Source organism: Octopus sinensis, linkage group LG14 (genome assembly GCF_006345805.1).
Source record: "Octopus sinensis linkage group LG14, ASM634580v1, whole genome shotgun sequence".
NCBI lineage: Eukaryota > Metazoa > Mollusca > Cephalopoda > Octopoda > Octopodidae > Octopus > Octopus sinensis.
This window is the reverse complement of record NC_043010.1, coordinates 62,364,149-62,381,648: the sequence shown is the minus strand read 5'-3', so window position 1 is coordinate 62,381,648 and position 17,500 is coordinate 62,364,149. Positions and strand designations below refer to the sequence as shown.

Here is a 17,500-nt window from a genome sequence, read left to right as displayed (position 1 = left end):
TAACAATGTCTTTTTTTTTTAAGGCCGTTCTAGGGGAGATTTGACTGCTATTGGAAGCAGGTCTCTCGACCACGTACAGACTCCCTCATTTAATGTTGGCAGATCTGAATTAGTCACACTAGCTGTGAATGTTTTTCCTGCATTGCAGTCGCTGACTGGGACTTCTGCCATCTCTTGTCTCACGTTCACTTAAAACATCGATGAGGCTTCAGATGAAAACTGACCCTTTTCCCAAGAAGCTTCTCGTTGACATAATCCATCTGTCAATGTGGAACTTCTTGTAGGTCGAATGGTTGAGAAGTTAACTTCGCAAGCACGGGATCTCGGGTTCGATCCTGCTATTTTGTATCTTGGGCAAATGTCATTTTTTTTAAAGCTTTGAGTTGACGGAAACTCTCTTATCGGTTGGATTGTACCTGTAATTCAAAGAGGCATAGCCTTGTCATGCATTGTATCACGCTGGTTCTCCCTGAGAATTATTTGAAGGTTATTTGTGGAATATTCAGTCATTTGAATGTTAATTCAGGAGCGGGTAATTCGGTTGATCGAACAAGTTTATGGGAAAGAGTGACCGGCTGAATATTTCGTCTCAATCTACCTTTGCATAGATCTGTGGTTCTCAACCAGTTTTTGTTTATGCACCCCTTTGATTACTAATTTACTCAGGTAGATTCTCACAACTATTCGGTGTTTAAAAAGATCCCATTATATTTTTATAATAAAATATTATTAGGAATTGTATAAAAGAATTGTTAAAATATTTTGTGTATCGTAGAAGTATGACTAATTTATTGCACATAGATTCAACGAAATCTTACCAAGAGCCATCCGGATCCTGGTTGAAAACCATTGTCACAGATCGTAATTGTCCTAATTCGATATTTCTCGGGTGTTCCTGTCGTGAGCAACTAGTTGAGACCGAAGGCTATACATCATGTTCATAATGTACAGTCCAGAAGAATGTATTTGTGATGTATATGACTCAAACTTGGAGCAAATTTAGCACCTGTTTAGGAAAATAGGTCTCTGACCATTCATGGGTTGGTTATTTTGAAGAATGGGGCATTTATTTGCAAATATGGCAGTTTATCAGACGCATGGCTCCTCAGTAAATAAACCTCACCTTGATGTGAAACAGGACAAATAATCAATACTGTAAAAACAAAGGCCTAGAACTACAAAGTGGGGCACTTCTTAAGTCAACAGTTACAACCTCTGAAACTTTATTCTTGATTACGGGTAGTGAGGATCTTCTGGTTTTGTCATGGGTTTTCCTTAAATGCTAATTCTGTAGCAATCAAGTCTCATGTTTAGCTTTTGGTGGACTGGATCACTCAAAGGGTGGAGGGACTTTTAAAAACACGCAAGGCTGTTTGCTTGTTGTTTGCTAATGTTTCTAAATGGTAAAAGAAAGAACATCACTTGTTTCAGAGGATTTGTATTTGGTGGGAGTAAACATGGACTAAATTGGGATCTAATAGCATCTAGAGTAAAGACACGAAATTCTCAGCTCTTTGAAGGCCGTGGACTCTGGCCCTTTTTGTAAACCTAGCAAATATTTGAAAAAAGAAAACCTCAAGTAAATGAGGAACACCATCACTAACAACCCAGCACAACTCTAATTCATACTTTTTCCACCGATATTCTTCAAAGCAAATTTTCAACCTTTTGCGCGCTCTCTCGCACACACACACACACACACACGTTTGTGTCTTTGTATACGTAGTGAATAGTCCCAACCGAAATAAACACACACTAAATGATTAAGAAATATACGATTCACAACTTTTATGATAAAGACAGGGAATTCCGTTTATACACACACACATGTGTATGATGGGAGATTGCCCGTCGAAAACGATGTGCGAGGGTTCAGTAATGAACTGCAGCGACTCCACCAAACCAGAAGAACAACATTCAGATGTGTGTATGCCGTGTGGTAAGAAGTTTGCTTCCCGTTTAAATGGTTTCGAGTTCAGTTCCACTGCGTGGCACCTCGGGCAAGTGTTTTCTATAGCCTCGAGCTGATCAAAGCCCCTTGGGGGTGGATTTCGTAGACGGAAACTGAAGCAAGCTGGGTGTATGTGTGTGTGTGTGTGCGTGTCACCACCGCTTGACGTCCCCCGTAACTTTGCGGTTCGGCAAAACTGATCGATAGAATAAGTAGCAAACTTTTAAGAAAAATAAATACTGAATTCGAACCGTTCGATCAAACCCTTGAGGGCACTGCCCCAGCATGGCCGCAAGCCAATGCCTGAAGCATAAGTTAAATATGAGTGGCTGTGTGGTAAGTAGTTTGCTTACCAGACACACGGTTCCGGGTTCAGTCCCACTGCGTGGCACCTTGGGCAAGTGTCTTCTACTATAGCCTCAGGCTGACCAAAGCCTTGTGAGTGGATTTGGTAGACGGAAACTAAAAGAAGCCCATAGTATATATATATATGTGTGTGTGTGTGTGTGTGTGCATCTGTGTTTGTCCCCCCAACATCGCTTGACAACCGATGGTGGTGTGTTTACGTCCCCGTCACCTAGCGGTTCGGCCAAAGACACCGATAGAATAAGTACTAGGCTTCCAAAGAATAAGTCCTGGGATCGATTTGCCCGACTCAAGGCGGTGCTCCAGCATGGCCGCAGCCAAATGACTGAAACAAGTAAAAGAGTAACAATAACTTTGCTCCCCTTCCACGTCTTTCTCATACGCACTCACACACATGTAGAAGAGAGAGAGAGAGAGAGAGAGAGAGGAGGGGATAGATAGATAGATAGATATCTGTGTAGGTAGGTAGGTAGATAATGGGTGTTTATATATCTCCCGTTTATCTGTCTTTCCTTATTACCCCTCCCCTCCAGGTACCTCCCTCTGCCTCCCCTTATTCTTTTTGCCCCCCTCCACTCTCTAATACCCTATCCACATCCTACTCCTCCCACTTTCTGCACATCTCACCCTTTCTCCCTCTCTCTTGACCGACATATAACTCATGTACACACACGCAACTTTTTATGCATTTTAAATTAAATTGCTTTATTTTTAATCCTTTTGAGTGTGTGTACCTACTACCCCTACACTCATGTTTGGTGTCATAAACTTGCAATAAAATATATGAGATAGCAGTTTGTGAAGATTATACACTTTCATGGTGTATCTACCGAATTACAAACGAAAAAAATCGGCGCCTGTTACTCGTTGCATTTCTTCCTAAGCTGAAAGCGGCTTGGCTGTCGGTGTAGGACGAATATTAGTAGACATTCCTTGTATGAATAACCAGTCCAGACTAGTGAGGAGCTTATTGTCAGCTTCGTCCTGCAGAGAAAGAAAGTAAGGCCCTCTGGATAACCTAGTACGGTGTCTACTCTGTGAAGTTGAACGTATATTCATTAAACTTACCTTTGTGAACTTCTTTTCACAACTGATCGTATATTTAGTAGTCACAGAACATGTCAAAATTGTTACAATTGTCTGATAAAAAGCCTTGTGGTATTCACACGGGGCCCTTTTGTTTTGTGTTCAAATTCCACTGAGGTCAACTTTGCTTTTCGTCCTTTCGAGGTGGGTAACTTAAGTCACCAGTCAATTACTAGGATTAGTGTAATATTCCTAAAAAGCCCTTTACACCGCCCTTTAAACAAATTAAACTTTAAACATATTGATGAATAAATATCGCATTGTAGTATTTTGTGATGGCGAGACCGTATTCCGTTAGGATTTGATCGCAAAACAATGATATTTGGCAGTTTAGGTACTGATAGGAATGTAGGGAGGCATTCTGTGGGGCCGACTGCATTACAGTTCCATAACCTATAAAGATGGTAAGATCCCACCAACTGGGAGCGGAGCCCTGAACTCTCTCCAATTTGAACTTTTTCACACTAATCTGACCAGGTAAGAAGTTTGTTTCCAAACCACATGGTTCCGGGTTCAGTCCAACTGCATGGCACCTTGGGCAAGTGCCTCTTACTATAGTCCCCCGGACCGACCAAAGTCTTGGGGGTGGATTTGGTTGACGAAAACTGAAAGAAGCCCGTCGTATGTAATACCTGTGTGTTTGTCCCCCACCACTGCTTGACAACCAGTGCTGGTTTGTTTACGTGCCATAACTTAGCGGTTCAGCAAGAGAGACTGACAGAATAAGTATCAGGTTTTTAAAATAACTACAGGAGTCGATTTGTTCGACAAAAACCCTTCAAGGCGGTGCCCCGGTATGGGTGCAGTCTAATCACTGATACAATTTCGTGCCGTTCTGAAATCAAACCCCACCGGGGCTAATTTTATCTTCCCTGTGCTTCTCTCCAACATGTTAGAAATTAATATTTCAATGATGGCCTTTGTACGCAGTCATTGGACTGCGGCCATGCTAAGGCAGTACTTTCCACGGCTTTTGGATGAACAACATATCGACTCCAACACTTTATCATTCTCTATTTATCGAATGGCTAAAAAGCCAGTAATATAACCTGGCATCATTTCAGGGTTGATATAACCAACTCTCTCAATCCAACTCCCTAAAATAAAATAATTTGTGGGGAAGTTTTGAATAATTATCATTCTACCATCTCATGTGGAGGAAAGGGCAGAATTTGTTATAAAATATTTCGATATTTTACACTTTTACTGCAATCCTCTGCTTTTTTCTTTCCCCTTTCTTTTTTTCTTTAAGTATTTCTGCCTTTCATACAACGGCAATTATGATTCTGAAAGAACTCCCCCCCCCCCCAAAAAAAAATTAAGTTATTTTGCACATCCCTTCTTCCATAATTCCGTGTCCTTTTCCTTTCTCTTGTGGTCCATCCATGTTTACTCACCCCCACTATTCCTGGGACGGCCGGGAGAGCAAATCTTCAGCTGACCTCCTCCACTAGTTCCTATCAGAAGATGAATTCTTAAATGTGACCATTTCAGATTATGAATACTGGTTCCAAGTTTTGGGCACGAGGCTAGCAATTTCGGGGGACGGGGTAAGTCGATTCCATCGACCTCAGTGCTCAACTGTTACTTATTTTATCGACCCCGAAAGGATGAAGAGTAAAGTCGACCTCGTCGGAATTCGAACTCAGAATGTAAAGATGGACGGAATGCCGTTCAGCATTTCCCCACGCATACTAAACTGAGACTATGAACATCTCTTTGTTGGTCTGCCCCTAGATCTCTTTCTTGCCAGTTGGCTCGGCTGCAAGGATCCGTCTTTCGATTCTTTCCTGCCACATTCTCATCACGAGTTCCATGTGGTATTCCAAAACTCCGCCGAATTTGTCGCACTGGGCCTATATTTGAAATCGAGAGCTTTTGGTGTTAAGTCAGTACCTATTATGATAGCAGTGACTTCGTAAACAGTTGACTGGCGCCGGGAATTTCTTGTAAAATATTACGAAATAGTTTAAACGAATATTGAACCATAGAGCCATGGTTTCGTGGGTAACTTTAACCACTTGACACACACACACACATGCAGTCACAGTTACTGACACAGAACTTTATGGTCCGCTCCACTACCGTCTTGAAAAAGAAAGGAAACGTTAGCAATGTACTTTTAGCTATACAAGAAGACGAGGTCGTGGTCGTGTTTGGAATTCCTTTAGCCCTTGGTTCGCTCGATCAGAGCTGAACACACCATGAGCGCATACGCGTGGATCTGACAACACACTAGGGATAACAGTCAAATCTTCCTCACATCACACACCGCCGTCTTAAAACTGAAGGACAGCGAATAATGCAGTCTTCGAAACTGGGTTGGATGGCCACAGCTGGATGCTTTTGAACATAACAGCTCGACCATGGTTTATTTCGGGCAAAATAATAAACGCGTAACCGTCTGTAAGTACGTGTGTGTGTGTGTATTAATAAGTGTGTGTGTGTGTATTAATAAGTGTGTGTGTGTGTATTAATAAGTATGTGTTTGCGTTAACAAGTATATATGTGTATGCTTGCTAATAAAGGTTTCTGTATTAATAAGCGTTCCCCTTCTGTGTTTAGCCCCTTGTGGGTAGTTAAGAAATGGGTATTAATAAGGGTGTGTGTACGTTAATAAGTATGTCTGTATTAGTAAGTATATATGCGTGCTAATAAGTGTGTGTATCAATCAGTGTACGTGTGTGTGTGTGTTTATTAGTATATATGCACGCGCGCGTGTGTGTACGTGTATGAATGTGTTAATAATCGTGTGCATGCGTGGGTGTGTACGTGTATGAATGTGTTGATAATGGTGTGTGAGTGCGTGTGTTTATGTGTATGTGTGGGTGTGTACGTCTATGAATGTGTTGATAGTCGCGTGTGTGTGTGTGTGTGTTTATGTGTGTGGGTGTGTATGTAAGGCAGCTCTTCATTCAGGGGGAGATAACTTAATAAATATTGATGGAAATTCTTTCACCTTTGCACTTCTTCCTCTCAGAATATTTCTCCACAGACTTCAAGGAAATGTGAGATTTTTTAAAAAATTAATCTTTTTCTATAATTTCTCACTGTTTCCTCTCTCTCTCGATCCTCTTTTTCTGTCGCCTTTATCTTTAAAATGTATTGCTTTTAATTTAAAGAAAGCCGAAACACCAGCGAGATAAAACTTGCAGGACCAGAGTTACCATGTTTAATCACAGACAGCCTCTTCTGTAATAATAATAGTCTGGCGGCGATCTTATTGATTTCAGAGGATAATCTTGTTTCTCTTCCAACCCACGAACATGTATGTGTCTGTATATATGGTGTGTGTATGTTCTTTGTACAGCTGTCTGACAGTTTTACAGAACTTGGTACACTTAGGAACCTAGTCGACCATTCCCTGTCGGTCGCTTTCAGCTTTTCCCCAAATAAGTTTTCGTTACTTGTGACTGTGACATTCGTGAAACTTTCATACATACACAGATCTTTGGAATACAGAATTTTCGGTAGAAATAGAATTTTTAGTATTTTTAGTATATATATATATATATATATATATTATATATATATATATATATATATATATATATATATATATAATTTGTGTGTTGTCATATATATTCGTGGTACTCCGTCGTTGACGACGACGAGGGTTCCAGTTGATCCGGTCAACGGAACAGCCTGCTCGTGAAATTAATTTGCATGTGGCTGAGCACTCCACAGACACATGTACTCTTAACGTAGTTCTCGGGGAGATTCGGCATGACCCAGAGTGTGACAAGGCTGGCCCCTTTGAAATACAGATACAACAAAAACAGGAAGAAAGAGTGAGAGAAAGTTGTGGTGAAAGAGTACAGCAGGGTTCGCCCCCCCCCTCCTACCGGAGCCTCGTGGAGCTTTTAGGTGTTTTCGCTCAATAAACACTCACAACATCCGGTCTGGGAATCAAAACCATGAGTCCACTGTCCTAACCACTGGACCATTGCGCCTCGACACACACACACACATATATGTGCATGTGAGTGTGTCTGTGTAAATATATGTTTGTATATGTATATGTGTATGACTGTGTGTGTGTATCCCTGCATTCTTAATACTGTTCTCTCCACCCATATTTCACATTGATCACCCTCCAGAGCCGCACCAAATTGTCACCATACACGATGTATCTCTCCCACCTTACATGTACCATTGATGACTTGTACCCCACCCCTTTCTCACCATTCACCACATCTACTCCCCAGCCCTGCTCAGTCCCTACAGCTGATCTCTTCTCTTCCCTACCTTTCCTCCAGTGTTTACTTATCATCCTTCAACACTCATTGACCCCTTGTGGGTAATAGAAAAATCTATCCTTCAACACTCATTCTTCATTCATTATAGTCACCCCCTCAACTACCCCCAATCCCCACACTCTCTCCCTCCATTTGCTCCATTGATTTCTATTCACCTTGTACTTTAAGGGTCCACCTTGACACCGTGTCCCCTCTATATGTATGTCTATCCTGCTCCACCCTGGCTGCTTCTACCCTATCTTTTATAATGTGAATAGCCATGTAACCCATCTACAGCAAGAAACCCCTTCTGTTCTGGCCCCTTCACTCACACTTTAACCCTTTATCATTCAGATATCTCTGTCAAATGTATCCTGATTTATTCATGCCGTTTTGACTTGATCGTGCATTACCTCATTGCTTTGAGATTTTAAAGCTGTTATTATATATTATATGTTTTTAGAATGACATTGTAGGATAGGTGTAAGGGACTGGATCTGGTCATACAGTTCTATATTTAAGAGATAAGGAATTATTTACATTATTTACATTTGACGGACATTTGTCCTCATCTTGTTTGTTGTTAACACAACATTTCGGCTGATATACCCTCCAGCCTTCATCAGGTGTCTTGGGGAAATTTCGAACCTGGGTTCTCATTCCTAAGGTATTTTTCAATGCTATAATAACAATAATAATAACATCAATAAAATACCTTAAGAATGAGAACCCAGGTTCGAAATTTCCCCAAGACACCTGATGAAGGCTGGAGGGTATATCAGCCGAAACGTTGTGTTAACAACAAACAAGATGAGGACAAATATCCGTCAAATGTAAATAATAGATTTGGTCAGTTTGAACATAAATCAAATAAAACATTAGGGCCGAATGTTGCCAGTTTAAATGCTAAAGGGTTGAACACTTGTCCTACAACATCAAATCCCTTTCCTTTCTTCAGTAATTGAAAGGAATGTTTAGTTTTGCAAGCTGCATGGCAACTTCATGAGATCCACAAAAACAAAAAACAAATGCTCTCAGTAAACACTGTGAAGTGGTTGATGTCCTGAAAGGCATCCAGCAGCAGAATCTATGCCAAAGCAGACACTGCAAATGATGCAGTCTTCGGGTGTGTTAGATGCTGCGAGGTTATTCAACCCATTTTATCAAGGAAGTTGGATGCTAAATGATGTTAGAAAATTACTAGTTTTTTTAAAATCTCACAACAAGAGATATTCAGCAACAGTACTTTGGAGTAAAGATTGTTTGCCAACATAACATGGCAGTCCTGGTTTAGGACGAATGTTGCTGTAATTTAGCCCTAGGAGACATCGTCTCCAGCTGGCTATACGACACGATCTTTGTCCTTATATTTTCGAACAAGGGAATCTAGCTCAAAAACAATATATTTCAAACGGGAATTTGGCAGCGCCACCTCTAGCCAAATAATTTTTCTGAAGAGAAATAACCCAGAAATCACGATGTTGTTTTGAGCTGAATTGGGGTGCTAGATTCCCTTGTTCGAAAATATAAGGACATTAAATGATGTTGTTGGTGATTTGTGTGTGTGTGTGTGTGTGTAAGAGCGTCCAGCTGTAGAAACCATGCCACAGCAGGCAATAGAGCTTGTTACAGTCTTCTGACTGTCAAATCATCCAACCCATGCCAGCCTGGGAAGCAGGCGTTAAATGAGGATGCAGATGATGTATTTACATATATATATATAAATGTGTATACTCTTTACTCTTTTACTTGTTTCAGTCATTTGACTGTGGCCATGCTGGAGCACTGCCTTTAGTCGAGCAAACCAACCCCAGGACTTATTCTTTGTAAACCTGGTACTTATTCTATTGGTCTCTTTTGCCGAACCGCTATGTTACAGGGACGTAAACATACCATCATCAGTTGTCAAGCCATGTTAGAGGGGACAAACACAGACACACACATACATATATGTATATATATATACATACACACATACATGACATGCTTCTTTCAGTTTCCGTCTACCAAATCCACTCACAAGGCTTTGGTCGGCCCGAGGCTACAGTAGAAGACACTTGCCGAAGGTGCCACACAGTGGGACTGAACCCGGAACCATGTGGTTGGTAAGCAAGCTACTTACCACACAGCCACTCCTGCACCTATATGTGGATATATATATATATATATATATATATATATATATATAATATATATATATATATATATATACACACACACACACACATATACATACAAATGTAAACTTGTTGACATAGAAGATAGAAAATTCTGTTGGAATTGAATAACATAAAGATGCTAACTGCTTTAAGCAATGAGTGTTTTGATGTGTGCAAGTATTCCATACTTTTGATTTTAAACATGTGAGTCTCCCATATTTGTGATTTTAAATATGCAAGTCTTCTACAGGTGGTGCATTTGATCCAGTTGTTAGTGCTTTGAGTTCAAATCCCACGAAGGTCGACTTTGTCTTTCATCCTTTGCCAGAGCCAATAAAAAAAGGGACCAATTTGGGGCAGTGAATTGGAGGAACCCTAAGAATGCCATGTAGTATTTATTCAGGATTCAAATTTCCCTGTGGCTATCTTGTTCTGCTTCACAAAGGTTCATTAGCAGCTACAGCTCCACCCCCGGTCTCTCTCTCTCTTTGTAACTTTTATGCAATCCACTTAGTGTTTCACTAAATTACAAAGATCTATAAGTACCAGTTGAGTGCTGGTGTCGATATAATCAACTTATTCCCTCATCCAAACTTGCTGGCTGTGTGCTAAAATTTTTAACCAGGTGGCGAGCTGGCAGAAAAATTAGCACACCGGGCAAAATGCTTGGCGGTATTTCGTCTGTTTTACGTTCTGAGTTCGAATTCCGCCAAGGTCAACTTTGCCTTTCATCCTTTTGGGGTTGATAAATTAAGTACCAGTTGCATACTGGGTCAATCTAATCGACCGGCCCCCTCCCCAAAATTTTCAGGCCTTGTGCCTATAGTAGAAAGGATTATCATTATTATTATTATTATTATTATTATTTTGTTATTATTATCATCATTATTAAGGCAGTGAGCTGGCAGAGTCGTTAGCACACCAGGCAAAATGCTTAGTATTTCATCTGTTGCTACGTTTTGAGTTCAAATTCTGCCGAGATTGACTTTTCCTTTCATTCTGTTTTAGGGTCAATAAAATAAGTACCAGTTTAACACTAGGGGTTGATCCAATTGACTTACTTCCCAGAACTGCTGGCCTTGTGCCAAAATTTGAAATCCTCATCATCATTATTATTATTATTATTATTATTATTATTATTATTATTATTATTGAAGGTAGTGAGCTGGCAAAATCTTTAGCTTACTGAGCAAAATGCCTTGTGGTATTTCACATGTTTTGACATTCTGAGTTCAAATTTCATGCAGTCAGCTTTTTCTTTCATCCTTTCAGGCTCAATTAAGTACCAGTTACGTACTGGGATCAATGTAATCAACTTATCCCTCCCCACAAAATTTCCGGCCTTGTGCCTACAGTAGAAAGGATTATTATTATTATTATTATTATTATTATTATTAAGGTGGTGAGCTAGCAGAATAATTAGCATGTTGTTCAAAATGCTTAGCACTATTTCATCTGTCTTTACGTTCTGAGTTCAAATTCTGTTGAAGCCGACTTTGCCTTTCATCCTTTCGGGGTCCATAAATTAAATACCAGTGAAACATGGGCCGATGAAATCAACTAGTCCCATTCCCAAATTGTCAGGCCTTGTGCCTTTAGTACAAAGGATTATTATTATTATTGCAACAATCTGGCAGGCAGAATGCTTAGCGGTATTTTCATCCATCCGAGTTCATCTGAGTTCAAATTCTGCTGAGGTCAACTTTGCCTTCCATACTTTCAAGATTGATAAATTAAGTACCAGTGAAACCCTGGGGGTCAATGTAATCAAGTAACTCCCTCCCCACAAATTTCAGGCCTTGTGCCTATAGTAGAAAGAATTATTATTATTATTATTATTGTTGTTGTTATGATATGTTCTAAATGCTGTTGAGGTTGTCTTTGCTCTTCATCCTTTCAGGGGTCGATAAAATAACTAACAGTTGAACACTGGGGTCGATGTAACTGACTTACTCTTTCCCCAAAAATTGCTGGCCATGTGCCAAATTTTGAAACCATCATTTATTATTATTGTTGTTGTTGTTGTTATTACTATTATGGTGGCAAGCTGGCAGAATCGTTAGCACACTGGGCAAAATGTTCAACAGTATTTCATTCATCTTTATGTTCTGTGTTCAAATTCTGTCGAGGTCGACTTTGCCTTTCATCCTTTTGGGGTTGATAAATTAAGTACCAGTTGCATACTGGGGTCAATGTAATCAACTGGTCCCCTTCCCCTTGCTCCAAAATTTGAAGCCATTTTTATTATTATTATTATATTGTTGTAGACATAGCTGTCTGGTTAAGAAGTTTGCTCCACAACCTCCCAATCCCACATCATTTCACTGGGTAACACTGAGAGCTTTTTTCCACAATACCTTTCCCGTGGTATTTGGTACTTGACTAGTTTCACCTGGTTGTTGCCAGCTCTTCAGATGTGTCTACTTCATTTGTTCTACAGAGAGAGAGAGAGAGAGCAGCTTCTATTTCACTCTCTCCTCATCTTCCTTTTTCTCCCTTTCCTTCCTTCTCTCTCTCTGTAGGAACACAAAATCATGGGCCCTCTCCAAGGGACTTTGTTCACTCATAACCTTCTCTAACTCTTTTGATGCCAACCCACTTGGCATTGCTCCAGCTTCTGTAATACAAGCTTCCTGGATTTAAACAAAAGCTTTCCATCAAAATTTCATTCTAATTTGTGTTCTAAACACCAACTTTATAATGACATGGTTATTGGAATAAATTCTTCACTATATTCAAAATTAATTCTAACAAAGACTGCATTTAAACAGAGATATGGTAACAGAAGGGTTAAAGTGATCTCATTGAAATTTCATGTTTATTTATGTTCAAAAGACCAGATTATTTTACTGAATTCTTTATTAATTGTAAAATAAATTGAAACGAAGTCATTGCATTTCAACAGCACCATGGTAACAAAAGGGTTTAAATTTGACCCTGGACACGTACGCACACGTCTTTGTAGTTACATTAGTATATAAAAGCACTGAAGTTGAGTCATAAACTTTGTTTAGCCAGAGCTCTCTCGCCACCAGCATCATTTCATGCAGTTGAATGAGAGAGAGAGAGAGAGAGAGAGAGAGAGAGAGTTGACCTTTCTTGACTTGTTACATATCTGTGTCACTGCTGTTGTATCATTGGTCAGCTTCTGTGGTGGAGGGAGGAGGGTTGACCTGACCACCTCAGACTCACACAGAAGTAAATAAATACAGGGAATTATTATTATTATTATTATATTATTACTGTTATGGTGGCAAACTGGCAGAATTGTTAATATGCCAGGTAAAATGCTTAGTGGCATTTCGTCTGTTCTTACATTCTGAGTTCAAATTGCACCGAGGTCGACTTTGCCTTTCTTCCTTTCGGGGTTGATGAAAAAAGTACCGGTCGAGTACTGGGGTTGGTGTAATCGACTTACCCCCTCCCCTTGAATTTCAGGCCTTGTGCCTACAGTAGGAAGAATTGTTGTTGTTGTTTAGCGCTTGGCCAGCACTGACCAAGCAGGCCTATGATGTAAGGTTATTCAACAGATGACCGTCCCTTCATGTTTTCAGCTGAAGGCTTCTCCAGGTCACAACAACCTAGAATATGCACATTATTTACATTTGACGGATATTTGTCCTCATCTTGTTTGTTGTCAACACAATGTTTTGGCTGATACACCCTCCAGCCTTCATCAGGTGTCTTGGGGAAATTTCGAACCTGGGTTCTCATTCCTAAAGTATTTTTGAAAGTTATTATTATTATTACGGGCATATTATTATTATATGGCATAGTGGTTAAGAGCTCAGGCTACTAACCCCAAGATTCCGAGTTTGATTCCAGGCAGTCACCTGAATAATAGTAATAATAATTATAAGATCGAAAAATATCTTAGGAATGAGAACCCAGGTTTGAAATTTCCCCCAAGACACCTGATGAAGGCTGGCGAGGATATCAGCCGAAACATTATGTTAACAACAAACAAAATGATGACAAATATCCGTCAAATGTCAATAATGTACATAATTGCTCATCTCTTAAACATAGAACTGTATAACCTAGAATGTGGCTGGAGGCAAATGTGACTGCTATTTCTTTCATGTTAAAACAGACCTATCCAACCCACACCAGCTGATGAAGGAGATGTAAACATGATGAGGAGGAGGATGTCCACGTGTTTTAATCTCCAGTTGCGAAAGTGCATAGCTTAGTGGTTAGGGGTTTGGGCTCATGATTGTGAGGTTGTGAGTTCAATTCCTGGCACTGCATTCTATCCTTGAGCAAGATACTTTATTTCTCATTGCCTCAGTCCACTCGGCTGGCAAAGCTGAGTTGTACCTGTGATTCAAAGGGGACAGCCTTGTCACATTCTGTATCAAGTTAAACTTGCTTGAGAACTACTTGGAAGGTACATGTGTCTGTGGAGCTCTCAGCCACTTGCACATAAATATTATGAGTAGACTGTTCGATTGATTGGATCAACCAGAACCCTCATTGTCGTAACCGGCGGAGCGCCAGGTGTTAATCTTCAGTCATGGCTGTGTGATTAGGTTTGTTTTGCATCTGTGTTGTTTTAAGTTCAATCTCAGTGTGTGGCACCTTGGATAAATGGCTTCTATTAAAGCTCTCGCTTGACCAAGAATGAAGTTGATAGACATATATTGTAAAGAAGCCTGTTGTGAGGGAGAGGTACGTGAGTGTGTGTGTGTGTGTGTATTTGCATCTCATTATCTTCACATTTACTCGTTGATTGTAAACAAAGTCACCATGTATACCCGTGGTTCTCAAAGTGGGCAGTATCAATCCCCTGGGAGTGGTGGAAGTTTCCAAGGGGCCATTGAAAAGTGAGGCAATAATAGGGTAGTGATTCATATAAAAAGTGGGGTGCTAATGGGGTAGCGATTCATGTAAAAACAACAAAATAATGGATTTGTTAGCTTCCTACACTCGCCTCCTTATGAGAGCTCAAAATCTCTCGTGGAAGCGCCATCCAACCAAAATGCAAATATATGGGAAACTACCACCTGTGTCATCTCTTGTGAAAGGTAGAAGAGTCCAGTTTGCTGGACATTGTTGTAGAGCTGAAAAAGAGGTAATTTCTACTCTTCTCCTCTGGAAGCCATCTACTCGCAATACCAGAGGGCGCACACTCTCCTACCCTGATATAATCTCCAGGGATACAGGCATCCAGCAACGGGACCTCCGTAATGCCATGATGGACCGTGAAGTCTGGCGTAGCATGGTAAATTCCATTGTCTCGACCACAGTCGAACAATGATGATGATTTATTTGTGAAATATAACTGCTTTGAATTTGCTTCAGAAAGTGTTTGTGTGTGGTTAGTTGGGGGTGGGACACGAGGAATGTGGTCTGGGTGTCAAGGGGGTGGCAGCCCCAAAAAGTTTGGGAACCACTGATTTATACCAAGACGATACCATTTGTCTGCAGTTTTTTTTTTGTGGAAAACATCTGGACTTAGAACTGTTTGTGTTGAAAGGATTATGGGAGAAATATAAAGTTGCTTGGAAACAGTGAGGAGCTGGCAACAGGAAGGGCAAGGGGCCATTGAGACCCTGCCTTGATTAGCATAGAAGCATAGAAAAGCGGATGTTAAAAGTATTATGGTGGATGAAGCTGTGAATTTAAGCTCACAGAACCTTTCGAAGGTTGATTGTTGGGTTTGAACCAACTATTGATTGAGAATAAAAAAAAAACAGAAATAGAATTGAAAGAAACTAGTTTTGGCCAACAAAAGCAAAATGGTGAATAAAACATCTTGCTAGAAACAGCAGCCAAATCTCGCACATATCATAACTGGCTGTCTTTAAAAACAAAAGACAAGTGTGTAAGAACAAAGCCTTGTGAATGATTTGGTAGACGGAAACTGAAAGAAGCTCTTTGTGTATTTGTATGTGTTTGTGTGTTTGTCCCCCACACTGCTTGACAGTCAGTGTTGGTGTGTTCACATCCCTGTAACTTAGCAGTTGGGCAAAAGAGACCCATCAAATAAGTATGCTAGGCCGTACTCAAATGACTGAAACAAGTGAAAGAAAGTGTGTGTACGTGTATAGATGTGTGTTTATGTGAATGAGTTTGTAGTTCCGTCTTCAGTTGTGTTTGTCGGTTGTAAACAAAAGGTCCATTTGTCCTGGATTGTTTGTTTCCATTTCCTCATGTTTGCATTTCCATGCTGTTGGTCAACAGATGGGAGATTATTACCTTGTTTGCAAATGGGTGGGGGATTGGGGTCAGGAAGGGCAGCTGGCTGTAGTAAAACTGTGCCTCAACACATCTCTCCTCTCTGACCTATGCAAGCATGAAAAAGTAGTCTTTAAACCGATGGTGATGATGATAATGTTGATGATGCTTGTTCATAAATTAAAAGTTGGAAGATTTTTCTGGTTGTAACAGGAGTGATGGGTGGGAGAAATTACACCCAAAATTATTTCACTTTCACAATGTAAAAACTGGCTGGTGTTGCACCCCCATCACTTGGGCAGTCAACCCCACCTCCATCTGACCCACTACATACAATCCTTTCTCCCCACAACATCAACCTTCTGGAATCTTCTTATTTCTTTATTTCTCACAAGGGGCTAAACATAGAGGGGACAAACAAGGACAGACAGACAAAGGGATTAAGTCGATTACATTGACCCCAGTGCGTAACTGGTGCTTAATTTATCGACTCCGAAAGGATGAAAGGCAAAGTCGACCTTGGCAGAATTTGAACTCAGAACATAACGGCAGATGAAATTCCACTAAGCATTTCTCCCGGTGTGCTAACGTTTCTGCCAGCTCACCACCTTCTGGAATCTTCTTGCTCTTATCCTTTCCTGCAGTTGTTCACATGTAACAGAACCTTAATGGCGTTAAACCCATTGGTCTTAGATGGTCAGTGAAGGTCTGCAGCAGTTTAACAGATGCTTAACAGCATCATGCTCACCAGTCTTGAAGGGCCTGCAAGGGTCCTAAGTATTGTCCCTTTCCTCAGACCCAGCAAGTAAAATATGTAATTGTTACTAACATCCCTGGCATCTCACTGGTACTTTGTTTTATTGGCCCTGGAGGGACGAAGGGTAAATTTGACTACAAAGCCTTTTGTCCAGCACTCTACTGATTCTGTTAATCCACCGATCCATTTGAACTCACAACATAAGCAGCTGCCATTTATCTGACTCCCTTCCAACTCTGACGGTCAAATAGTGCTAAGGCCACATAAGATGTACCAATGTTGGTGCCACATAAAATGTACACTCTGTAAACTGTTTGCTTGTTAGGGAGATCATCTGGCTATAGAAACCAGGCCAAAACAGACATGGAGCCCAGGCAGCTCTTGTCAAACCGTCCAACCCATGCCAGCATGGAAAACGGACATTCAGTGATGATGATGATACACACACACACACACTGTGTGTGAACTTCCATTGTATAAAAATCAACACAGAATAATTTTTCAGGGTTTCTTTTTTTTAAATATTTTGAATATTGGTACAGGCATGGCTGTGTGGTAAGAAGCTTGCTTACCAACCACAAGGTTCTGAGTTCAGTCCCACTGAGTGGCACCTCGGGCAAGTGTCTTCTACTGTAGCCTCAGGCTGACCAAAGACTTATGAGTGGATTTGGTAGGCAGAAACTGAAAGAAGCCTGTCGTATGTACATACATATATATGTGTGTGTCTGTGTTTGTCTCCCCATCATCGCTTGACAATCGATGT

The 17,500-nt window shown here is 40.5% G+C and overlaps 1 protein-coding gene across 1 annotated transcript in view; it reads left to right on the top strand.

The window, feature by feature from the left end:
- Nucleotides 1-8,323: 8,323 nt before the first annotated feature.
- Nucleotides 8,324-17,500, top strand: part of LOC115218828 (zinc finger protein 250-like) — a 13,909-nt gene continuing 4,732 nt past the window's right edge. The window contains exon 1 of the mRNA XM_036509340.1: nt 8,324-8,339. The gene's annotated coding sequence lies outside the window, so the exon portion shown is untranslated. The remainder of the gene's footprint in view (nt 8,340-17,500) is intronic.